This window comes from Gallus gallus, chromosome 4, assembly GCF_016699485.2.
Source record: "Gallus gallus isolate bGalGal1 chromosome 4, bGalGal1.mat.broiler.GRCg7b, whole genome shotgun sequence".
In the NCBI taxonomy this organism is placed as follows: Eukaryota; Metazoa; Chordata; class Aves; order Galliformes; family Phasianidae; genus Gallus; species Gallus gallus.
Genome location: NC_052535.1, coordinates 31859669 through 31885662, shown reverse-complemented (window position 1 = coordinate 31885662; position 25994 = coordinate 31859669). Strand labels below are relative to the sequence as shown.

The 25994-nt window shown below is 41.0% G+C and overlaps 1 protein-coding gene across 8 annotated transcripts in view; it reads left to right on the top strand.

Annotated features, from left to right (window-relative positions):
• NR3C2 (nuclear receptor subfamily 3 group C member 2) overlaps positions 1–25994 on the top strand; it is a 201974-nt gene that overhangs the window by 11795 nt on the left and 164185 nt on the right. For 4 of the 8 annotated variants that reach the window (XM_046939847.1, XM_040698667.2, XM_025149460.3 and 1 more), the window contains exon 1: positions 658–25994. This exon is cut by the window's right edge. The exons of the other annotated variants lie outside the window; for them this stretch is intronic. The gene's annotated coding sequence lies outside the window, so the exon portion shown is untranslated. Of the gene's footprint in view, positions 1–657 lie in introns of those variants that run through there. 8 annotated transcript variants of the gene reach the window in all.

The window sequence follows — 25994 nt, the reverse complement described above, 5'->3', positions numbered from 1 at the left end:
ACTCTGATGCCCTCATAGGACTGTTCTCTGGAAAAGGAAAGAAGGCTCAGCTTAGTGCTCATCTTATTTTAAGATAAATAAGCAAGCAGAAGAAATTTTGATTATCTGTATTTTGACAGTATGGATTCATTCCTCTTAATGAGGACAGGAAGATACTGATGTCTGAAACATGTACTGTGCAGTAGTGTTCCCATTCTGTTTTATGGGATGTGCATGGCAGTTATGCAAGTGAGTGCCCACATGCATTGTTGCAGGGGTATCAGTAATCATGCAGTACTTCTGTTATCTGCAAGGGAGTAAGTTGTTAAGTTCTGATTCGATAACTTGTCCTTATTCAACGAGCACTTAGCATTAATGGAAGCTGGACGTGCTCTGAAGTGCTCTGCCTGGTTGACTCAGATTTCTGTGTATGTATTGGTGCTTTATTGAACTGCAGCTTGAGTAGAGATTGCTGTTGGATGCTGTCTGCAGTTGACCAATAAATTGTTTTCAGTGATGAAACGTGCTGTTGGGCAATGCCCTGGAGTCTGGTCTGACACTGTTTCTGCCATTGGCTTGGGTGTGTTGTAGGTGTTACAGTGTGAGAGCCAGATCGGTTTCCCAATCCAGTTCACTCTGAAGGTCTAAAAACTGGCCACCAGTGCTACTCAGTGAGCAGTGGGGGCACGATAGTAAGCTGAAGGGATGGGGAGGGAGAAGTACCTGTGAAATATCAGAAGTGCGTATATCATCAAGCCATAGGCTCAGCAGCTACATTTTCAGGGTATACTTTTCAAAGACAGCTTCTATTTTCTAACTGTAGGTGTCTGTATGTATTAACATGTTTGAACATAGTTGTGGAAGCTGGAGTTAATAATGGACTGATTTCAATCAAAATCCCTCGGGGAACAGTGGAGTGCTGTGATTTCAGATTTAAGCTCTGAGAGGTCAGAAAATACTGTGGTTTACGATGAACATAAGACCTTGACTTGTTCTCTGGCAAATACGTCTGACAATATGGTCTGTATAAGAGTGATAAAAGGGTGTGTGGAAAGCAAGTATTAAGTGTGTCTAAGTTTAGTAATTTTATCCATTCTCACATGCAGCCGGTTGCTACTCAGTGCTTGGTGCTCAGCATATGAATTACCTTACTTCAGCTGCAGTCTCTTCCAGGTGGAAGAGATATGTGGAGAAAAAGTGAGGACTACTCCCATTGCATGCAGTTGTCCAAGTGGCTGCAGCAGTTGCTGGGCATGTTTGAATGCCTAAACAGCCCCTTGCATGACTGTGCTGCCCTGGTAGTGCGCGGTGCAGGGGTCACCACTCACTGGAGCTGCCTTACAGTTTCCTTCTTCCTTTTCCTGCTGAGCTGCATTGCTTTTGCTGCTGGAGGAGACAACGCTGACCTTGGTGGAAGGTGGTTTTTTGTTGTTGTTGTTGTTTTTTAATTTATGCCACAAGGAGATGGCTTGTAGGCCAGGAAGTCCCTGCTTATCCATGGCAGCAAATCCCAGCATGGTCTGCTCCAGTACCACTACTGGCACAAGCGACAGCAGCAGCTCTTGTCTTTGTGTGGGCTCTGCATGTGCCTAGGAGCTCTTTGAGGGCTTCCTGTAGCACTTTGAAGCAAGGTGTGTGCGCATCATTAATAATATGCATGCTTCTATTCAGGAACCCCTGAGTTTTTACAACATCTTAAAAGTTAATTACTTTCTGGGTGATGTTTTTGAATAACTTACCTTTTTAAATTAAAAAAAAAAAAGGCTTCTACTTTATTTTTATGTGTTCATTTATTTTTGTAACTGAAGTTTATTAACAAAAATTACCAGTTCTTCACGTGTTTTCTGAAAGGATATGATCTCGATATTCTCCCTCTGGCTTTATTGAAATGGGTGCTGCAGGATGTCAAATAAGATAAATGATTCCGGCTTCTTAAAAGGATATCTAATGTTGATCCTATCTATTCAGTACACGAGCAAACATTTTACAGGCACTGTTTCTTCACTGAATTGTGCTATGGCAGAAGTTCCAAAGCTGTGTGTAGGTCACAAGAGAATGACTTCAGTTGTATTTCTTTGTCTTAAACTGTGAATTAAGCTCCTGCAATTACATTAGGATGTGTTGTTAGCTGCTTACTAAATTAAATCTCTATAAATCTGCAATCTGTAAGCAGGAGTGCTGTGAATTACTTCAGGAAAAAAAAATTAGATTGAATTTTATATTTGGAAGTGGGGTAACTCGGCTAATACAGAAAGATACTTCTTAAAAATAAAGTAAACTTCAGTTGGAACAGAAACTGAATCCATTGTTTGTAAAATGCCTTATAGGACATCGTATGCTCTCCGAAGATGCACGGGAACCCTACTGATTGTGGTTAGTGATAATTAATAATAGATCAAAGAGTTTTAGCCCTGAGGTTGAAAAGTAAATTTCAGACTAATTGCTGAATGTTTCTGATAATTTTTGTATCATTTCACTCAATTACATCCTCCTTTCCAAACAATGCTTTTTATTTGCATCTGGAGGTGTAATGAGTTTTTGAATGGACTTTCAGACTGAAATTAATTTTTTCAGCCTTTCTTTCTCTCTGTGCTTTTTTGCTGCTGTCCCGAGTTTGAAAAAGTGGTGGCTTTATAAACCACTTCCCCCACCAGCTGTATGGAGCTGTAGGGTTGTTATGAGGCCTCCCCTCAGCCTCCTCTCTGGGCTGAGCAAACTGAGGGATCTCAGCTGCTCTTCATACAGCTTACTCTCCAGACCCGTCATCATCTTCATAGCCTTCCTTTGGGTGCTCTCTTACAGCTTCATGTCCTTACTCTGTGGTGCTCGGAACTGTATGCAACGCCCAAGGTGAAGCCGCAGTCCCCTGATCAGTGTGATAACCCTTGGGCCGTGCTTAAGCGCTGCCCCGCCTCAGCAGGCGGCTGCATATGCCGGTGCATCCCCTAGAGCTTGCGCAATCTGGCCGTGTCTGTGTACCTGCATGACTGCGTCACCCCGCTGTGTCCTCACCCAGACCTGTGCTCCCAGAGCCCTTGGGGAGCTCAGGTTTCACAACCCGTGTGTCCCGGTTTACTCTGGCAGCATCTGGTTGTGGAAAATCGATTGCGTTTGTGTACGTGGCTCTCTGCTGGTACAGCTGCGGGTCAAGGAGTGGGGAAGGGGCTCTTGGGTTAGCTACGCTCTGTCCGTCAGCATGGCCTCTTGTCCAGCGAAAGGAAGGCCTCGAGGAGGGCCTCAAACTACTGCCCCCAAATTGGGTATTGTTTCTGGAAGCATTGTTTTAAGCATGGTCCATTGGGATGAGGGGTGGGGGTTCAGGCAGCTGCTCCATCTTCTGGAGGTCCCACGTTCAGCACTGCACAGGGCTGGTCTGCAGGAAGCTCTCATGCACTTGAGGAGTTCTGAAGCCTGTAGTTCCAAGGACTTTGCAAGTGAAGGCTGGTGGGAAACTTGGAATGCTTCCAGTAAGGCTGCCTGACTTGTCCGCTTCGGTACAGTATTTTAAAGGAAATGAAATTTGCGTACAGTAGATGAGATGAGTCAGTGAGCTGTTCATCCAGTGCTACATTCAGATCCTCTTCTCTGGCTCTGGCTTTGTTACTTTGCAAAGTTGTTCGGAGAAATTAAAAAAAAAAAAAAAAAAGCCCTAAAGTACGAAAACTTACACAGCTGTTCATCATAGGATGTGTGAAAACTTTCAGGAAAAAAAGTCCCATTTGAAGACAACAAATATAACCTTATGTTTGCCGTGCTTAAGGATCAAGGTCTTTTTTTTTTTTCTTTTTTCTTTTTTTATTTAAATTCTGAATAGAAAATAAATACACGTCACCAGTCCTGGCCCATTGGGCTGGGAATGCGTGCTTCTAGGTCAGTGCAGGTGTCTCTTTCTGTAGTTGGCAGAAGACAGTGTCCCAGAGCGGGGCATGGCCCTACGTTACGTGAAAGTTTTGGCAGCACATCTGCCCTCTGAGGCTGCCCGTGTGGATGCAGGGGTCCCACGGCAGATGGAGAGTGCCCCTGGTGCTATGAGGATCATTCTCTGGTGGTTGAGGACTGCCCCTTTGTTGCTTGCCTGTCTGCTTGGCGTTAGGGTGGAGGAAGCTTTGTGGCATGTTTTGCTTTTCTGCTTTTGCTTTAAGTTTGTTTATCTCTAGGCACTAAGTCTTTCTTAGGTTAATAATTAAAAGCAAATATTGGCCAATAAGCGTTCCTTAAGGGTTGTATAAAGTTACTAAACTTTACTAGCTTGTCAGAATTCAGCACCGAGCCTTTGTAATAACCCATCCTGTTGTAAAACTCACCGAGTAGACCAGCATTTCTGCAGAATGAGCTCTGCAAGCCCTATAGGAAGTTACTGTACTCTTACTTCTGATTCACAATCGGGAAATTGAGTCATCTAAGTGGACTCAGTTAGAATCTTTAAATTCTTATTTTAATCTGAATTCGTGTAAACTGCTGGAAGATGAACAAAGTAGAGGTTAGATGTGTCAGCTTCTACTCAGGGTATGGAAGTAAATACTGGAAACGATCCAGAGCTTTATGGCTGCTGCCAACTAATGACATAAGATAATGTTGCGATGAAACAATGCACTTGATTCGCACTTGTTTCCCAGCTAACCTTTCTGTTTCTTGAGACTTTGGAGTTTAGGTTTGTAAAGATTTTGCAGTAAAAAGTAGATTAGGCATTGAAATTTTTGACTGATTAAATCTGTGGTAATGACAACTTCAAACTGCACAAGCAGATAGTAAGATAAAAGACTGGTACTCATTTCATATTAAACCCATTTGGTGAAGAAGCAAGAAGGATTAGTGTTTTGGATGGACGTATTATTCTAAAAAGAGGGAAAAAATTAAAGGGGCTGAATTATACAGAAATATGAAGTGAAAAGACTGAGTTGCTGATTTATTGTGGTTTTTGTCTTGCTTTCTCGGACCAAAACTGCAGCCACTGTAGGTCTGCAAACAGTCCTGTATTTTCTTCCTAATGTAAAGAAGAGTTAATTGTGCAATGAAGGCTGCTAACGTATTTGCTAAGTTTGTGTTAACGTTTTTACTTGCATCAGTAATGTGCTTTTGGAGTGAGTCTTCCCATTGCCTCCATTTACTGTGGGGTGGCTGTGCAGTGAAAAAAGAGATGCTTCTTAGAAAGCAGCGCATGACAGAAGTGCTTTAGAAGTACCTACAGTACTCCAGCCCTTAATGGCTTTGGCCCATGGGACCTCCTTGGAGCCGCCCTGAGGCCCAACCTCTAGGACACGAGTAGTGTGGGTGGAGGGTCTCCAGCCCCAGCCATCCCTCTCCCTCTTGTCTCTGTGTTGCACTGTACTGCCTGCTAATGCCAGTACTGGCAGTGTGTTTATTGCAGTTTCCAGCTGTTAGCTCAAGCATTTGTAATTGAAAAAAGAAAAAAAAAAAGAAAAAAAAAACCAGTTGGGAATTGCAGGCAGAAGAAATGATTCCTGGGAAGAACTGGAGGCACGACTTCGTGCACGTGAATTTGTGTTTATAAGCTACATCCAGAATTACCAGAGTCCCTACTTACTCTTCCTTCATAGCACTCCAGAATTCTTGAAAACAAACGAATGAAACCTTGGAAGCAGGAAATGAGACTGAAGTGACAAATAGGCTGTATCCTGTGGTTTTTTGTTTTGTTTTTTTTTTGTTAATGAACTTCACTTCTTTTGAACTAGTTGGAAGATCTAGATAAGGTTTGCAGATATTCTCATTTACAATAATACTAATCTGCAAAGGAAAACAGGATTGTTTTTTATTGCAGCAGCTTAAAGAAGTATTTTCAAACAGCTGTAACTTATGCAGACTAATTTAATGACTTATAATTATGGTGTCAGGAGAAATACATTTTTCTAAAGCAAACCTGTTGCAGGTACCTGATACACTGATTTTAATATGATGCTAACCGAGTCAGATAGGTGATGTATTAATGGCTTGTAAATGACCTGCAGCTGTTAACTCTATTTATGAAGACAGACATTAGAAAAAAGTGTTTTAAGCCTTAATCTGTGTTTTTCAGTGAACCAGTACCGTAACTCCAGGACCTAGATGAGTTCTGAGCTAATTCACTGACTACCAAGAGGATTTCATGTTTTTTTTTTTTTTCTTACTTTCACACTTTGTACTGTGACCAGTTCCTTCATGTCCTTCAGTGCTGATCCCTGTCCTCCATCCTCTGGTCTTAGCCCTTTCCATGATCTCAGGATACTTCACGTTCTAATTGCTTCAGCACATACACCTGTTGTTGTGCTTATTAAAAGAAAACTCCTAATAAGGTCACTAAGGTGGTGAGATGGGGTTGGTGGGTGTTCCTGGAGGCTTCTCCACACCAGCCCTATCGGTCTTTATCCCCAGTCAGGCTTCCTGCTGACTGGGTTAGGTATTAGTTTTTTTACATCCCATGGAGTACCCCAGGCCCTGAGATGACAACGTGTTTAGCATGGCTTAAATCAGTAAGTCAGTAGAAATGAGTGTAGTTTTCATGCTGAGCAGAAGGTATTTGGGACAGAACAGGAATGAACTTGAGATCAGGAATGTGAATTGTAAGAAATATGATTTAATGAAAGAATGAGATTATAGTAGCTAGAAAAAGAGCAGGTATTGGTACTAGATGATGTAAGCTTAATGTAGTGCACCAGATCCTGATAACGTTTGTGGTTTTGTCCACCAGCACTAAAAATGGAGAATATTCAACATCTCAGTGCTTCAGCCTATATGAAATGAAGCCTATATGAAGGGATGCCATTCAGAGGGACCTTGACAGACTTGACAGGTGGGCCTGGGTGAACCTAATGAGGTTCAACACAACAAAGTGCAGGGTTTTCCACCTGGGCTGGAGGAACCCCAGGCATCTATACAGACTGAAAGGAGCAGTCCTTGAGAGCAGCTCTGCAGAGAAGGACCTGGGGGTCCTGATGGATGACAAACTTAACGTGAGCCAGCAGTGTGCTCTTGCAGCTCGGAAAGAAAATGGTATCCTGGGCTCCATCAGAAGAGGGGTGGCCAGCAGGGACAGGGAGGTGATTGTCCCTCTCTACTCTGCTCTTGTGAGGCCCCATCTGGAGTACTGTGTCCAGGTCTGGAGCCCCCAGTAAAAGAAAGACAGAGAGCTGTTGGAGAGGGTCCAGAGAAGGGCCACGAAGATGATCAGGGGGCTGGAGCACCTCCCCTACGAGGACAGGCTGAGGGAGCTGGGCTTATTCAGCCTGGAGAAGAGAAGGCTGCGGGGTGACCTCATTGCAGCCTTTCAGTACCTGAAGGGAGCCTATAAACAGGAAGGGAGTAAACTCTTTGAAAGGGTAGATAACAGCAGGACAAGGGGGAAGGGTTTTAAGTTGAAAGAGGGAAGATTTAGGTTGGATGTTAGGGGGAAGTTCTTTACCAGAAGAGTGGTGAGGTGCTGGAACGGGCTGCCCAGAGAGGCTGTGGATGCCCCGTCCCTGGAGGTGTTCAAGGCCAGGCTGGATGGGGCCCTGAGCAACCTGGTCTAGTAAACAGGGAGGTTGGTGGCCCTGCCTGGCAGGGGGTTTGGAGCTTCATGATCTTTGAGGTCCCTTCCAACCCAGGCTGTTCTGTGATTCTGTGAAATAGTTTGATCAATTTTACAGATGTATTTCATGTAAACAAGTTGAAGAACAGTAGTAAATACAGAAATATTGCACATTTAGAGCAATCTAGCCTTTGTCTGACATTTCACATGGACTGGTTAAGTGCCCCTGTGCTAGGTACGAGAGTTGATGATGGAATACTTAAAATACCCAGTGTTCAAAGGACAGAAATGTAACAGTTGTCTGCCATTTGTAGAAAACTTCATATTAATGGTTTTTTTAATTGTTATTAAATTCGCACAACAACGAACAGTAGAGCAGAACTTTTTGTTTTTCTCTAATTCTGTGTCTGTACTGCATGGAACATCCAAAGTACAGGTTCTGCAAATGCAAGGTAACTACATATCCTCATCTTAATTATGTCCTATATTATGTTAGGGCTGTGGATTAGGTAAGTGAGATGGCAAGAGTAAATTTAGGTTGGGAATTCTCCGCCAAGTTCTCAATGCTTCCATCAGTAGCACTATGAATTGAGATAAATATTGAGTAGAGTTTCCTAGCAACAATTGTAAGGTTAAGTAAAAATCAAATTTGCCAGGTACTGCTTCCAGAGCATGCTTCTGATTTTTGTTTCAAAATTTATACTTCTAATACCTTACCTGCGGTGTGAAGTGCTCAACAAAATCTGACGGTATTGTGAAGAATTTCAGAGAGTCATAAGTCATTAGAAATATTATTATTACTTTGAGACATAGATTTTCTTTTGCTGTCTATTCGTACTTTTGCCAAACTAATAGGGATTAAACTTACATGAGTTCTGCAAGTATTAGCTATATATATGTGTGTATAAATAGTATAAATAAAAGCTACTGTGTATATTGCACTGCTTAAGTCTGCTGAAAAAAGTTATTTATCATTGGCTTTGTCAGAGTAAACAAACACATTATGTACAGGTCTGAACTGGAGTTAAAGTGACAGGAGAGAAGGTCAGCACGAATGCTTCCTCATGTGACGTGAAAGCAGAGGATTCATATTCTTTCAGCCTGTTCAGTAAATTGCATGCAAGGATCTCTGGAGGTGCTCTGAGTTTTTAAGATGTGTACCTGCCTAAGGTAGACCTATTCTGGATAGAATAATTTTCCCTGGAGATACATGCAGGCCTGGAATTTAGGTTAGCCCAGGACAGATAGATAGATAGCAGAGGGGAGCAAGGAATGGAAAAATTTGGTTGGCTGCTTCCAGTCCTAAGTTTTTTGAGTCTATAAATAGAGTCTATCAGAATATTTCTAGTTAGTTCTGGGGAAAGTCAGCTGCTGTGCTGGGGATTGGCTGTGCTCCCAGAATAAGGAGGGGAAAAAAAAAAGTATGATAGGAGGCCTATTGAAAATCTACCAACTGACACCAGTGAAATTAAGAAATGGGTAGACTCCCCCATTTAGGCTTCAGTTTGTTTTCTTGCAGCCTGGGTCAGCCTGTTTGTAACCAGCCCACCTCCTTGCCCATAGCCACTTGCCAGGGGAATGCAGAGGGTCTGCACCACATGCAACCAAGTGGGGTCTGCAGTGCAGGAGTTGGGATCTCAGAAGTAGGTGGTGTGTTAGACTTGACCCTTGTGCTGTGCTGGTTGACCTGGGCAGTCCTCTCTGTGGGTTAGGTGTGTTCGTAGAATCATGGAATGGCCTGGGTTGAAAAGGACCACAAAGATCACCTAGTTTCAACCCCTCTGCTACGTGCAGGGTCGCCAACCACTAGACCAGGCTGCCCACAGCTACATCCAGCCTGGCCTTGAATGCCTCCAGGGATGGGGCATCCACAGCCTCCTTGGGCAACCTGTTCCAGTGCGTCACCACCCTCTGTGTGGAAAAACTTCCTCCTAATATCTAACCTAAACCTCCCCTGTCCCAGTTTAAAACTATTCCCCCTTGTCCTATCACTATACCCCCTCGTAAACAGCTGTTCCCCCTCCTGTTTATACACTCCCTTCAAGTACTGGAAGGCCACAATGAGGTGGCCTCCTTGGAGCCTTCTCCAAGTTTCTCCAAGCGAAACAAGCCCAGTTAAAGCCCAGTGTTGCATCAAGGGAAACAGTGAAACGCAAGCAAAAGCTGAATTTTAAGTTAATATGGTTATCACGTCAGTTGTGACTTTTTTTTAAATAATAAAAATGTCTTGCTGATAATTTTATGTGCAAACTAATTAAATACATTATGATACCAGAAATAGGCATTTAAGGGAGTCATGATGAGCTTTTCAAACACTTAAGGTGCTTTCTAGGAAACATAATTATATACTTGAAAAATACTCTGAATTGAGGTTAAATTACATTGTATGACTAGAGTATAAATAACTAGACAGTTTTGTATTTTAGAAAGATCTTGCTTTTACAAAAAAAATAACTTTTCAGCAGAACTACTTCTTCTTTCCCCACCCAATAACTGCAGAAGGATGATCCTTCATACTGTAAGTGGTCAAATGAATAGCTTTGTGCATGTGAATTGAACCGGAGTACTCAGATGAGCGTCTATTCATGTCAGATTTCATAGGAGCTGAAATTATGTTAAGTGAGCTTTTTTAGTACTGACCTAACACCAGAAAAAAATAACTACTTGAAAACAAATGCATTTATGACAACTTTAGGGCTATGCTGGCAACTCAGTTTTAGTTTATCATTTTTCACATACTGGAAAAAGTGGTTCTATTGAATGTTCATGTCAGGGGAAGAAGGGATAGAGCATTGTCAGCGCTTCTTAGGTTTTCCCGCTGTCTGTAGACATGGCATACCAGGGAGTTGCTTAATTGCTTCTATCAGATTTCCATAAATATTAGGTAAAAAAAAATCAAACTAGTATTAACATTTTGTTGGGTGTTTTTTTTTTTTTTTTTAGGAGTAAGATCTTGCAGTAACTGATGACCTCAGCTGTCTTATTAATTTTTTTTATTAATTAAACATTAATAACAGTAGAATAGTTTCAGACTTCCATGAGTGATTTAAATGGGCAAGCAATAGGTAAAACTTTCTTCAGACACAACAAAAGAAGCATTTTGTTTTTAAGCGAATACTAATAAATATCTTGTTATTGCCAGTCCTTGAAGACAATTGGATGAAACGTTGGAGAATTATAGGCTCATAGAATGGTTTGGGTTGGAAAGGACCTTTAAGATCACCCAGTTCCAACCTCCTGTCATGGGCAGGATTGCCCTTCACCGGATCAGGCTGCCCAGGGCCCCATCCGACCTGGCCTTGTTCCCCATCCCTAGAGGGGCTTCCACAACCTCTCTGGGCAACCTGTTCCATCACCTCACCACCCTCTGAGTAAAGAATTCCTTCCTGATGTCTAATTTTAATAGCACCTCTTTTAGTTTAAAACCATTTCCCTTTGTCCTATTACCATCTGCCTGTGGAAAAAAAAATCTGTTTTATCTCATTAATGTGTGGGAAAACATCTTCCCCTCTTCCTCCCCCCACCCCCCCCCAAAAAAAGAACTTCAAATTTAAAAAGGAGAAAAATTTGTTGAAGGGTTGAAATTCACCTCCATTAGAATTGATGACCATTCTCCACATGATTTCCATGGGGCCAGCATTTCACTAGGAATTTCACCAGAGGATGGCTGTGAGAATTAAAACTCTAATTCATTCTGACTGTGTGTGTTGCCTTGGAGAAATGTTGAGGAACAGCTCCTCTGTAGCAGGAGGAGGGGAAAATAAACTTATCTACAGCCAAGGTAGATTTAACTTGGAATAATGCACCAAGTTTGGGGGAAAAAAAAAAAAAGCTAAAACCAAAACCAACAAACAAAAAACCCCAGAACAGTATCAACTGTGTGTGTCAGTACGGCTTCAGGAATATTTCGACAAATCTGTTTGTCAAAACACAAAGTATTGGAAAAGGAAGATAAACAAGTTATTAATATTTTATTTCTTTTTCGGATCATTTTGCATTTCAGATCATTACTGAGATATTGGTTTTGTTTGAGGAAGCAGCTCAAAATTCATGTTAAATATTCACGGTGCCACTTTATGATTTAGATTATGCAAACCCATTTGTTAATTGGATCTTGTGCGAGCTCAGAACAGAGTTCTAAAGTAGTTCTAAAATGATGATTGTAAATAAGTTCCACGGCAGTGGATGTTTTGCTTCTTTTCAAAGTAGTGCATTCAAAATATGTCATATACCACCACCCGCCCTAGCCTTCCCAAAAGCAATGGCTCTGAATTGAACAATGCTTTATAATCCATATTTTCTGAAGTAGCTTCTGCTCAAAGTTTCAGAATTGTACCTTTAGACTGAGGATTTGATCTTCCATCTGTTGGCGCCCTGATGGCTTTTTGATAGCGGTCGTGTTAGAATCAGAAGGACTGGCCATATAGAAATGCTTCGCTTAAGCCTCTGCAGGTTGGAAGTTTTCAATTTTTCTGAAGTACATCAACATCAGCTGTTTTATATTATGCTCTCTTTCCTGTCTTGTTCTGACACTTTGATTCGTGTCATGCAGAGCATGCATCTTTTCACACTTCCGAACGCTGACTGTGATGGCTTGGATCCTTCATTATTATGTGATTAATTGTAGAGATACAAACATTATCAAATCAAAATCCCCGAAAGGCCTCTTTTAAAGGATCTGCCTAGCTTTTGATTTAGCTGCCCCACAAATTACTTATCTGGTGGCTGTGTGGTTTTTAACATCCTCCTAAATTTGGAACGAATCCATGAAATACTTTCTGCAATGTCTGGGGAATAGAAAGCTTGATAAGTTATTTCGTCCGTTGCTCGGGTCAAACCTTTCAAGAGGCAGCAGCACTGAGTGTTGAATCCATTAAGTACAAATCAGTGGGTGTGCAGGATCATAGCTTGTATTGTCTGTTATTATATTAGGGTGTTCCATACAGGTTTTCTATTGCTGGAAGTCCAATTTTCGTCTTTCAGATGCATGTAAATTCATAAACTACAAGTGTTGCTATATACAAGAAAATTGTGATTCAGGGGAGAAATAGCATGGCAAGGAAAGCACTTTGCATTAGCTGTTTTATGCATAGCTACATGCAGTGTTTTTATAAAACAGATTTTGTCCCTTGGGATGTAATAAAAGGCTAGAGACTTATAAACCAAATAAGTTTGTGTGGTATATTATTTAGATATCCAGAGAAAAAAAGGTCAGAGAAGTCTCTTGTGTTGTCAATTCCTCAATGGGAGACTATATTAAAAACTAGAAAATATAATACTATATAATTTGGAAACATAATATATAATGTAGGTTGAGAGACAATTACTGTATTTTATGTCTCTGTATTTTCCATTTTACTGAATGCATTTCAGCAACAATTGAGTTTTGGCTGTGATGCTATTTGTAGCAGTTTCCTGAAGCTGCGCAGCAAATTACTGTGGTGTACCAGATCAAATCAGCTCTTCACTTCATTTGTGAAAGCTACATTATGAAAAACTCCTACTACTGGCTTCTGTGGGTAACAGTATTTTTGTCCGTAATTTATACGATTTTGTGAATGTTAACAGAAAGTTTTAAAGCAGTTTTAAGATGCCGTAGCTCATATAGCTTGTCTGTCGTTTTTCAGCATTTGCTCATTTAAAACTGTTGAATTAGTTAGGCAGCTTTGCAGAAAGGTTTTGTTTCTCACAAAGTCCTCCGCCTGTAATGCAAATATTAAAGGAACTGGTCTCGTGTACCTACCTCTTCAGCAGCTAAGCCTGACAAGAAATTAAAAGCGTGGTGGTTATTAGTGATTAACAACAAAAATAAGTGTACTGGCAGTGGTATTTTTTAGCGTTGGTGTTCCCCTGTACCTTATTCAGTAAATATTCTCCTGCTTTCAGTGACCTACTCTGGAGTGTTAAATGGCTCACACCAACATGTAAGACAAGTATGGTAGACTGCAAAAAGGCAAGTTCTATGTGGCTGTCAGTTGGCAGTTTATCTTGGGAGCTTGGGGAGCATCACTGTTTGTATGTGTCCTGAACATCCAGCTTAGCAGTTACATGAGGTTTGCAACAAAGTCAGTTGCCGAAAGGAAGCTAAAAGACAAGATTCAAATGGTTGAGGTTTGCTTCAAAGAAGTCAAAATCTTCCATTTGGAGAAATCTGGAAGAGGTGTTAAAATCATACTGTGATGGATGGCTGTTTTATGGTTCCATTTTCAAATGCCTAGCACTTAACAATCCTGCAGGAAATTTAGAAGTAGATGGTGCTTTCTCACTAGCAAGTTCATAATCTGTGCCCTGGAAATCTGGAAATTTTCATCTCTGTCTCTTTGTGTGGATTTCACTCTTCCTCCCCTCTATGAGAGCAGATGTGGCCATTTGATTTTTGACACTGCTGTATAGTTCCTGTGCCCAATAATTCTTGCATTCTTCAACCCAGGGGAGATCAGAATTTCAGAAATTGGGCAAAAGCCCTTGAGTGCCAAGTCTGCAGCCATATGCGATGTTCGGCCAAGGAGCAATTCACTGCCTCTGTATTTGGAGGAGGAGCATTTGCTGGAGAGGCTCAACTGGGCTCTGTCAGACTTTGTGAATGAGAAGTGCACCTGAAGGAAGCCAGCAGGAACTATTTGAAAAAATGATTTTCAGTATAGGGGAGCTGGTCTCTTTCGTACAGTAGAGAGAAGGAGGAGAAGAGGACTCTTTGGAGCAGAAGTTTAATTGTGATGGCTGGGAATTACTCTCAGGAGGAGCCTGTGTCTTCTAGCGTGTGAAGGAAGAATGCAAAGGGACTCTTGGCCAAGTATGACCTTTGTGAATGCTGTCCCTGTGCTGTCATCTTCAGTTAATATTGTATGTGTTCCTGCACGTGTTCCTTCAAGTTTCACTATTGGATTAACGTCCTGATGGCCTTTTAATAAAACCAACAAAGAACAGGTCTGTCCAGATTTTCTGGTCTCATCAGGAAGGCTTTAAAATACTTTCTCTGCAGCAAAGCTTCTGTATGTTTAATTGTTTTAACAGCAGCATGGGCAGAACACACCAATTACCAAAAAGTCTATGTGATCTCCTTGGGGCATTTGTTGGATTTTGGGTCCTCAGTGTTCTCAGTGTGTCCCGTGTACCATCACCCTTTAGAAGGGAGGATGAGATGCACTGGAATAGTTTTGGCATGATCTAACTACAGTTAATTTCCTCATGCTTCTGCAGTGCGTTTCAGACCTAGCATGTTCTCTACTGGTAAAGCAAACTAAGTGTACAAAAGTCTCCCATCAGCCTTAAATCTGAAGTTTCTCCAAGCCTTTATAGTCAACAGAAAGTTCTGTATGCAAAAACGTGACTGTTTAGCAAGAGGTTCCACTCTGAGATGTGTGTATGTCTTTGAGAGATATGCGTATCTATCTTGTTGGCAGGGTTGATCTGGGAGTTCATCCCCTCAGTATCCCTTTCTGCAGAAGAGCTCCAGGGCAGCGCTCCATTTCTGTCCCCGTTCAGCCTGGCACTCTCTCAGACGCGGCAAATGGAAGTTTTAAGGTGGTGACAACAACCTCAGTGTCCAAATAAAGAGACTTAGATCAGAAAACCAAAAGTTGTTTAATCCTAAGACTTAGTTGTAAGTTAGAATTAGATAAGGTTGGTTTTAATTCCAGCTTTATTTATATAAAGTTAGTCTAGTAATATTTGCAAATATTTTTTCCTATTATATTAACAGTTCTACTTGGCCTTTTCGTGGTGATAGTGAAAGTGTCACAAAACCAAGCTGAAGTGATAGTAGAAAGTTTTTGGTATGATAATTTTTTGATCTTTTCCTTGGTGGTCAAACCGCATTTTCTCTCCTACCAAGGGCTGTTAGAGAGCAGTGTTGTCTTTTTCTTTTAGGAGTTGCTAGATTTGATTTAGCCAAATCATAACTACTGAAAGTAAAAGATAGCATTTGATTATTCATGATATAAAAATACATGCTCATTTGATTATATTTTTTCTAAGTTACTGTGTGTTATAAACTCAAAGTACTTGAAAATTAACGTGCATTTCAATATCTAGTCTTCTTCTCCCTGTCTCACTGCTCTTATTCTGCCATAAAGGCTTCAATTTTTGAACTTTTATAAGTCTTGTCAGTGTAGGTAACGCACTTTCATTGATAACCAAAGTGAGTGTATTTTTGAAAGGTGGAGGAGAAAGGTGGAAAAACAGTTAACATCAATTATCATGACATTTTCCATTTTTACTCTACCAAAGTGGCTCTTTATGAAGCATTCCTGTTCTCCACCATTTCAGTACAGTTCACATACGTGTTTCCACTAAGGAAATTTTAAATGTGGAATCTATCTCAAGCTGTTGACCAAAGATAGTAAAGGAGCCTCAATGAATTATGCTAGAAAATTTCTCTTGTGTTTGGTACAAGTACATAGCAGGACATAAATGTATAAGATCCTGTAAGGATAAATTAAGATTTGTAGATAATACCAATCTAAGCTTGCCCTTATGACTCCATACTTCTCCATTAAACCTCAGGAATGACTTTATTTACTTGTTAGGGATTCAGGAAGTGTAATTAAATGCCAGTTACAGCATAAAAGTTATTTCATGGTGCTATCTCCTTAATTGAACTCTGTGAGTTTATTTAAGGAAATACTCCGCTAGAGTGAGTCGCTACTGCAAATGAAATGGGAATAAAAATTACACTGGTTGGCCAAGGAAGGGTTGCAGTTGGTCAGAATCTTGTGTATGCTGGAGCAGATGAATGTGGAGAGAGATGGTGGGTAGCATCCTGGGCTGAAGATAGCTAAACAGAATTGAAAATAATAAGTATGACAGAGCCATTAGTTCGTGAACATAATTTATGTTTTGGAAAACACAAACAGAAGTCCAAGTTTAGGCGACATTTGTCCTTGAGTTGATAATAGCATTCAAATGGAAATCCTAACAATGTGAGGTTGCTGTATGGAGCATAAGAGGAGCTCCAATGAATAATTAAACAAGCGATGTCTAATAAAATATACAGTACATTGCTTCGAACTTAGAAATTGTAACTCTGCCTAAGGGATGAATGTTTTTCATTACTTTTTAATTGTTGCCAGTGTTGACCTTCAAGGTCTTTTTCTGGCAGATAATTTGTTATGGTAAGGATGAGATCATTAAGCATTTTAGCACAAGCCGCATGATGCAAATAGTTTCCTAATATTATAGAATGCTGATGTAGTAAGAGTTTGTTTTCTTAGGAATTTGCTCTCCATATTTAGTAATTATTATTATTATTTTTTAGATGGTATCTTAAAAGAGCAATTTTGCTATAATCTTGCAGGACAGTGGTCATAGATAGTACAGTAGCAAATGTCAGCAGTTTTTTCTCTGAGATGTTTGTGGCAGGTTTTGATTTGTAATTTAAAAAAAAAAAAAGAGTTTTACTGTAAAGTCTCGGTATGACTTTTTGGCTCGTAGTAATATTTGTATATGCCAAGAACAAACAACGGCTTTTCTCGTTCACTCGGTTCATGAAAGCATCTACATAGGAGCCTGCAGGCTTCCCCCTGCTGAAGGGAACCTCTGTGGTGTCTGAGGTTCTGGGACCTGTATTCAAGGCATTAAGTGTTACTAAATTTTGCTGGTTTTATACGGTAACTCCGTTTTACTATTTTAGTGCTTGCATTGGTAGGCACTAAAAATATGTATTGGGCGAATAGCAAATACTGTTAGGATTTAAGTTTGAAAGTCTTAGTTGAAATTTTCTCCAGGTGGATGCATTATTATTCAGCTTTTTTGTCAGACAGTAGATATGCCTGCTCGGATTTGAACGGTGGTGCAGAGAAGCAAGCTTCTTTTCCTTAAGCTTACTTGCCATTGCTGTTTGTCTAGTTTAAGATGCATGTGATCAGTTGTTTGTACAAATTGCTGATAGAAATGTTTATTGCTCACGTTGTTGCTGACGGGAGATGAGCAAAGCTATTGTCCTGTGCTAATCTGTGCTATAGGCAGTCATTCGCAGGAAGTCTATAAATAATTCTTAGGGTAATTTCTACCTTGCACTGCTTACAGTCCAAAGAGCAAAGCCTGCAGATGCGTGGATGCAGAGTAGAGGCCCCAGGATGCAGCTCACCTCTCTGCTAGCGGTCTGCAAAGTGACTGCCAGATCTGACCAGCAAGCTCCTAAGGAAAGGGTGGAAGGAGATGAGGAAGGACCATGAGCAGAGCATGTACTGTGATGGACAGATAAGAGGGATGAGAGCCAGCAGCTAGAGAGAGAGAGAGAGCTGCAGGATGAGGAGACAGCTACAGAAGGTGCATCGCTGCCTCTGGCAGGGTTTCTCTTGGTGGACCTTCACCACGCTTGTGCTTGGGCTACTACACCTCAGAGAAGAGCCTTGGCAGGGAGCAGAGTGCGCTGGCCCAGCTGTCCCAATTTCTTTGGGTCTGGTGTGTCCTCTTATGGAGCTGCATGGATAGCTCTAGTTTGTGGAATTGATATTAAAAAGAAAAAAAGTCCTTTCCATGAATTACATTCATTTTCCTTTATTAATCTGTAGATCCAATAATTTTCACTAAAAATATTTTTCTTTTACTCTCATATGATTGAAAATCCAGCCTGTCATTTTCTGCTTCCTTGCAAAGAGATACCAGCATCAAATCTGTCACTCATGCTTGTGAATGAGTGCTGCATTCTGTAGGGAGCTCCCTGTTCCCAAGTCAATAAATGACAGAATTGTAGGGGTTGGAAGGGGGGCCTCTGGAGACCGTCTAGTCCAACCCCCTGCTTAAGCAGGTTCCCTACAGTAGATTATACAGGAAAAGTATCCGGGTGGGTTTTTAGTATCTCCAGACAAAGAAATTCCACAGCCTCTCTGGGCAGCTTGTTCCAGTGTGGTGTAACTCACAGGAAAGAACTTTTTTCTCTTGTTCGTATGGCATTTTCTGTGTTCTAGCTTGTTCCCATTGCCCTTTGTTCTGTCACTGAACATTGTTGAAAAGTGCCTGGCTCCATTCGCTTGACTCCTGTCCTTTAGATATTTTTAAGTATTGATAAAAGATCTACTTTCAGCCATTTTTTCTCCAGGCTGAGCAATTCCAGGACTCTCCCTTTCCTCACAAGGGAATGCTCCAGGCCCCTAATCATCTTTGTCAACCTCTGCTGGATTCTGTATAGGAATCTTCCCTGTCTTTTTTTGACTAAGGAGCTCAGAACTGGACACGGTATTCTATATGTGGCCTCCCCAGGGCACAGTAGAGGTGGAGGATCCTCCCTCAACCTGATGGCCACACTCTTCTTAATGCATCCCAGGATACCATTGGCCTTGTTTGCCACAAGGGCTCACTATTAGCTCAATGTGTAGTCCACCAGAACACCCTTGTCCTTCTTCACAGAGTTTCTTTCCAGCAGGTCATTTCCTAACCTGTACTGATATATGTGCTTATTCCTCCCTAGTGTAAGACTCTACGCTTGCACTCTATTAACCTCATAATGTTCCTCACTGCCCAACTCTCCAGCTTGCCCTGGTCTGAGTGAAAGAAAAGTTAGAACATTTTCCCCCAAAATATTACTTTAGACGATTCCAGGAGCCCTGTGATGGTACCCATCACGTATGTTTTAACAATAGCTCATTGTCTTTGTAATAATAATGATGAAAGCCTCTGAGGTGACCGAGGGAATAATGCAGCATAGTAGCATGGTGCTCTCCAGGTGAACCCAGAGTGGTCTGTCAGTGTGGCTGTTGCACCACAGATGTGTATTCAGCAGCATGAACAAGGAGAAAATAAACACTCAAACTAGCCAGTGACTCCCTTGGCAGTGGTGGGCCTCTCTGCTTGCCCAAAGTTGGGAGTAGCTACTCCTGTCCTGCCCCTTTTTACATCTTCTTGGAGCAAACAGTTTTTGATTGAGTGTATGGGACATGGGGCACAGGTGGGAAGCAGAGCTGGGATTTTCCAATGGAGCTGTAAAATAACTTGGTCTGAACATGGGCACTTTATTTAGTTACCTTTTGTTTAGTTATTTCTCACTTACGTGTATATCAGAAAGGTTAAATAGATGTTTTCATAGCTTCTTTGTGTCCAGAAGGAAAACTAGAAGTCTTCGGACAATCAAAGTTATTGACAGGACTTGAAGAGGAAATAATGGTTATCAAAGTGAGCTCAGTTAATTACAGAGGTCTTTTGACAAAGGAAAGATGAACACTGGCAATGATATCAATATTCTGTATCTGTTGTTTGTTGTTAACTCAAATGTGGATGTCTCAGTCCATAAAAATTGTTATTTTGGGAACATTTACTTTAAAAGAAGCTAAATGCTGACTTCGAAGAAACTTGTGACTTTGAACACAAATTAATCAAGTGTTTGAATAACATATTCTGGAAACGTACTTTCTCAAATCAAGTGGGAAAGATACTGCATGGCACAGCATCCATAATGATGATGAACTGAAGGAATCATCAGGAATGTGGTTTCAGAGCTTAGGCAAAATTGGGCATTGTCTTACTGTGTTATATACTCTGCAAAACAGTAGATTAGAACTAATGATAATAATTATCAAAGCTATCGTTGGATTAAAAATAGTATTAACTCCTTAAGAGGAAGCACTGTTAATCAAGTTGTGCTAGAACAGGGAATTTGAATACACTGCCAGATACTTTATTACTTGCAGGAAATATATTACTGAAACAATCCAGAAGCATAAAGACAATAATTTATTATGAGTTCTTATGCAGTAGAGAACTTGGATGGCTCTAATTGTTGCTTAACTTCAAGCACACTTTATTGCTGTGAAATTCCATGTTGCTGAATTTATTCAGAGACAAAAGTAAAATTATTAAAAAAAAAAAACCTTGAAAAATTAAACCCAAAATATGAGATCTGAGACAACTTCAGACTGTAGTCAACAATTGCAAATATGTCCTACTGACATGTACAATATGCCCTTTACATGTGAAGTTGTTCACAGTTATTGCATTGACATTCTCTTCTGTTTTGCTTTTATTTCTCAAACGCTGCAAAAAATATTGCTAAATTAGAACTGTGATTTAGCACAGTACAATTAATTTGCATTAAAGTATTCATAGAAGGGAAGAAATTTGTCAGTTGGGCCTGTTACACAGTATCTGGTTTACTAAATGTAATTTAGAAAATGTTCTCTGCCTGTGGCATTGTAGGACAGTTATCCCTTGTATTTGTCTTGCAAGCTTTGTGCTTCCTTACCACCCACCCTTGGAGCTCTGTCCCCACATTCTCTTAATGAGGAAATAGCTTAATTTGTGGCTGCAGTCTAACAAGAGAATTGAAATTTGTTAGAGTGGATGTAACCATAATCCCCTTTTACTGGTTTTTGCAAACAGTTTTTTGCTTGTGCTTGTAGAGTGGAATTAACTATCTTAGTGCTTACTGGCGCACATACGTGCAGACATGTGTATACAGATATATATATATGTATATCCAGTGTCTGTGTGTATCCATGAACTGTAGCATTTTAAAGTTTTATTCAGTGTGTATTTGTTCCTTGTTTGTGTAATCCAATAGTGCTTTCTTCTAATAAATCAAAGACAAAATGCAGCATGACAAGGGAAGGAACCACTGCCTCTCTGGAGTGCAGAGCATGTACTTGAATTTCTCCAGTGTGTGAGTAGCCTGCACAGCAAATTCTTCACAAAATTGCCGATTCCCAATTCCTTGCATTCCCTTTTTTTTCTCTTTGAACCTTGGGTGTTGGCACAAGGTGAATGTTTTTTTGTTGTTGTTGTTGCTGTTGTTTTTTCTCCCTGCCTTGCTTGTAGTGGTGAAGTGGTTGTAGGTAGAGCAAATGCCCTAAGTATCAGGAATTGAAATGGGATGTCTGAAGGCTGGCTCGAGGCCAAGATGAAATATATCTCTCTTGGCAGCAGGGGTGCTTGAGAGAGCCCTGTGATATTGGATAGCTTATTTTTTTTAATCAGTTGGGCTCATCCCTACCTCGACCGACCTCCTTTAGCTGGGCAGTGGTCAGGCCTGCGTCCCGTGCTTGGCCACAGGTACCCGAGCATCCTCACCAGCATAGCAGGAGGAGCGACAGTGTCCCAGCCTTCAGGGCCATTTGCCTCCTGTAGCTGGAATATTGCCCACATGTTCCAGGAGGAGCCAGCCTGGCGAGGAGACCACACAAAACTTCCTGTTGTCAGAAGCTGCTCCCGCTGGAAATGGCGCCCGCTGGCTTTGAGATGCCAGCTCTGGTCGGCGTCCTGTGGGGTCCCCCAGTGCCACAGTCTCCCAAACTGCTGAGCCCCGTGCCTGGCCAGCCGGGTGTCCTGGTGTCAGCGCCTCGACCTCTCCTCAGGATGGAAGTACGCTCCGCTCGATTGGCAACGCATTTCCAGCATGTTTTGCTTTCTGTGCCAGAGGCAATCAGTGAGGAATATGGTTGGGGTCAGTATTTTCTTAGGGGCCTTTCCAGACAGAGAAATGCAGCACATGGCTGCTGGCCCAGAGGAGCTGTGCGGTCTGTGTGAGCCGTGCAGCTGTGGGGAGCGGTGTCAGGTCTAGGAGGATACTCCTTGGAAAGTGGGTGGTGAGGAGGAGATGAGAAGCAATGATCACTGAGAATAAATGGCTGCAAAAAATCTTGAGAGTTACTTTTTTTCATAGCAGTAGAGCTGAGTGTCTGGCCTATATGCTTGACATCCTTCTTCTCCAAGCTGTGGAAATTGTGGTGCATGTTCATGCTCCCACTGCAGCTTTTTCTTTTTTACCCCATTTTCTAGCCCTGCACTGGATGCTGGCAGGGAGCAGTGTCCAGGTGAGAGCAGGAGCGTTGCTGACCTCCCTCCTTCCCCACAGGGAGATGGGTGGCCATGAGCTTGGTGGCTTTGGGCAGCCTTCTCTTCTTCCACAGACATGGCTGGAGCTTCACGTCCATTTGGCAAAGGGCAGGCAGTTTGTTTTTGTGGCTTCAGTGACAAGAAGACGTGGCAGCTAGTGCATTAAAAGGTAGAGAATTCACTGATTTTTAAAAGAGTTTTTAAATAACAGAAATACTGCAAGTGGTTGGTGCAGGTACTGTGCAGTGTATTCATGGACTTAAATTAGATTGAGAACCTGGTGAATACGTTTAACTAAAAATGTGGAAAATCCTACTGAAAGCAATTCATTGCCCAAAGTGAAATTAATGTCATTTCAAAAATTACCTAATGAATGGAAATATTTGGTGATGTAGTAAAAAAGGCAGTGTTTTAAGAAATATATTCTTGTTGTTTAATAGTTGTCTGTAGTGTAAATCAGCTGTTCTGCAGTAGCAAAATATACATAATTGTGCCGTGGAATAGCAGTTTTGTGATGGTTTGCAAGTTCTGTAGGTTTTCCAGATCCTATTTTTAAAATGAATTCAGACATTTCCTTTTGCGATGCTGTGAACAAAGATTATCAGGTTAGATCAACTTATTTTAAAACCAACTTTTGCTAACACAGTTATTTTACGTTTCAAAGTATAGATGGAGAGCTTAAGAAGTTGAAGTCTGCTTTCATGGAGAATACAGAGTGCTTGAAGTTTGATAGAACAAAAAATCTTCATGTGTTTTGTCCGTTAAAATAATGTTTCACTTTCACTTAATTGGCAAAAGGTTCAGGCAAAAAGAGAGGTGCTTAACCTGTTGCAGGTTAATGAAAATTGCAGGCTTACAAGATTAGGCGTGTGTTTTGTAGGTCATTTGTTGGTTTAAACAATAATGTGTTACTCCCGCTGATGGCATTTTAAAGAATCTTGACCTTGAAAAGACTAGCTGGAGTAAAAATAAAAACTGAAAAAAATCTCCAGTTCCACGTGTTTCCATGAATTAGTGCACAGTTCTCAAGGCTACACAGGGCCGCTTTCTGACAGCCTGGTCAGCAGCGCACTGAGGTTAACTGGAAGTAGGCTGTTAACTTCTGCTACGTTTTGGATCAGAGCTCCGGTGAATTCCTTTCTTTGTTGAAGACGCTTAAGCGCTGTGTGAGAATAATTAATTTAAAAAAAGAGAAGTCTTTGCAAGATTTATTTTATTTTTCATTTAAGCAGTGAAGGAAATTTGTAATCGGATATGATAATCAAAATATGTAAAAAATTGTGCCTGGAAATATGTTCCTATCTCCTGTAATTGCTTTATAATTGTCAGGGAGGAGAATCAGATTAGGAAAGATAAATATTTCCAATGCTGAAGTTAATACTTCTTTTGCAAATGGCAGCCACGTATCTGCATTCCTTCGAGCTGGTGGGTGTTTGAGAGCTTTGCAGTTAGAGCTAGTTGTTGCAAACTCTTAATGCATGTGCTTTTTATTTTTGATATTTTTACTTTTTTAGGAATAATCAGGACTTTTAATCAAAGCTTCCATTTATGTTTAGAATTTAAGTAGGAAGCGTAACTTTTACTCTTGATTTTTCTTTCTCTCCTACGCTCCATAATCTCATTAGAAAAATAAATACAGGAGCGCTTCCACTAAGCTTAACAATTTGTTACTGCTTTAATTCTCTGCATAGGTTGACTTTTTCCCCCCCCCTCATGTCTTGTTGGGAAAGCAGCTGTGGCTTGCTGCATTTTGTACCTTAAGTTAAAATGTTTGTGGGACCTTAGGAAAATATGAGACAGATTTAGGGAATAATGCTTTTTATAGCAATTGCTACCCCTTGGTTTTTATTTTTAATAAATAAATTTATTATCATGGTGTCAATAACTTCGTTTTGGAGAAAAATTCTCCCAAGAGGATGTAAACAAGCCAAAATCTGTGCTGTAAGCCATGGAATAGATGCCGGTTAGAAAGGCGAAAGCTGACCTCCTCTGAAAGCTGTACTTCTAAATCAGTTTGGGGCATCTGAAAAACGTACCTCAGATATTTTGTTTACTTGATACTTCTGGGAAGGAAGTGATGTTGTTTTTTCCTGTTTTGTGACCGCAGACGTGGAGACAGGAATGGTTTTGCTGGGCTGAGCTGCAGACTAGGAGCAGAAATGCACCCGCAGCCCATGCGTGCCCGTGTCTGGTCTCACTGCATCTGCCCCAAGGACAATGAAGAGCAAGGCGGGTCTGGTTCTCTGCTCAGAAATCCTACTGGGGAAAGTGGTGCTCGGACTTTACCCTTGCCAGGGATTGTTTGTTCTGGAATATTTCTGAATTGTTGTCTGCTTGTGCGGTCTGAGAGGGAATTGGCCATATGATATCCAGAATTTATGTTCCGTATTAAAGCATTTTCCTGTTAGTTTCCTATCTTTTTCATGTGAAAAGGAAGTGTGCTGGATTTGCCAAAATGAAGTACTTTGTAACGCAAGATGCGTGTCAGTGATCTTAGGATCTTGTTGAGTCTAGGCAAGCTGCATGTGTAAGCACAGCCTTTACTGGTTTCACTCAAAACTGGGATCCAGCATGAAAAGTTCAGACAGATGTGAAGGTCATTTAAACATGGCTGTTACTGACTTGTGGTAGTTACTCTGGACAATTCTACTTACTTAAGGGAGGGAAAATAGATGTTTCATGTAATTCCAGGGCTGGAAGCAACAGCTGCCTGTTCAGTGGGAAGGTAGAAATCCCACCATTCTCTTCTACATAAGTTGAAAATACAGTCTTAGACTCGAGCGTCTGCACTGTATCAAATTTAACTGCTTGAATACTGTCAAATATAGAACTGAAAGTATTGAATTTTTGAAAATTGGATGTGTAGTGTAAAAAGTCAGAGAGTACTGTAGTTTGGATAAAAAAGAGAAGCCTTTTCTGAAAGAATAATTATTTGAGAAGATATTCTGAAGCTTCTGTGGTTAACAGCTTGCTTGCAACATAACCTAGGCAGGGTAGAAACAGTCAGAAGTCCACAGTAGGTTGCATGACCACATAATAAAATGAAAGCACGTCGCCTGGACATTCACTTTATATTGGTATGTTGGCGTTCCTTTTATTTTTATTTTATTGTTGTTTTTATTTATTTTTGTTTTCTTTTCTTTTAATTATGGAAGGATCACTCAGGCTGAACTTAGTCATTGATCCCTGACTCTCCTCCATATTCTCTCTATTTAAATATGCGTGCTATTTTCTTTGTCCTTTAACAACTTGTTTCCTCTTCATTCATGCTTTCTTTCACTTCCTTTTGGCTCTATGTTAACTCTAGCCTATTCTGTTTCTCTCTTGTTGCTTTCTTTTACTCTGTCCTTCCTTTTCTCCCTAGTGCTTAATTCCTCCCCTCCTCCTGCTCCTCTTTCCTTCCTGCCTCCTACCACTGGGTCAGATGGTTTTGAGCGATGAAGGTGTGGGAATTTTGCACAACACCCATCTGTAGTGTGCAGGATAGAAATGCATGAAGAAGTTAGACTTAGTCAATATAGATTTCAGATTTTCTCGTTGCAACTTGGTGACAAACCGCTGCCTCCATATAGTATTAAGCCTTAGAAATGAGCCCCCGGAAGACATGGGGGGATGGTACAAATCCCCACGCTCTTGTTGAAGCCTTCCTGTATAAGTGGGTGCTGGCATCCCTACAGCTCTAACCAGTGTGAAACAGAGTGTGTGCACTCGTGTCATGGGCAAATAGAAATATGAACTGAAGTAC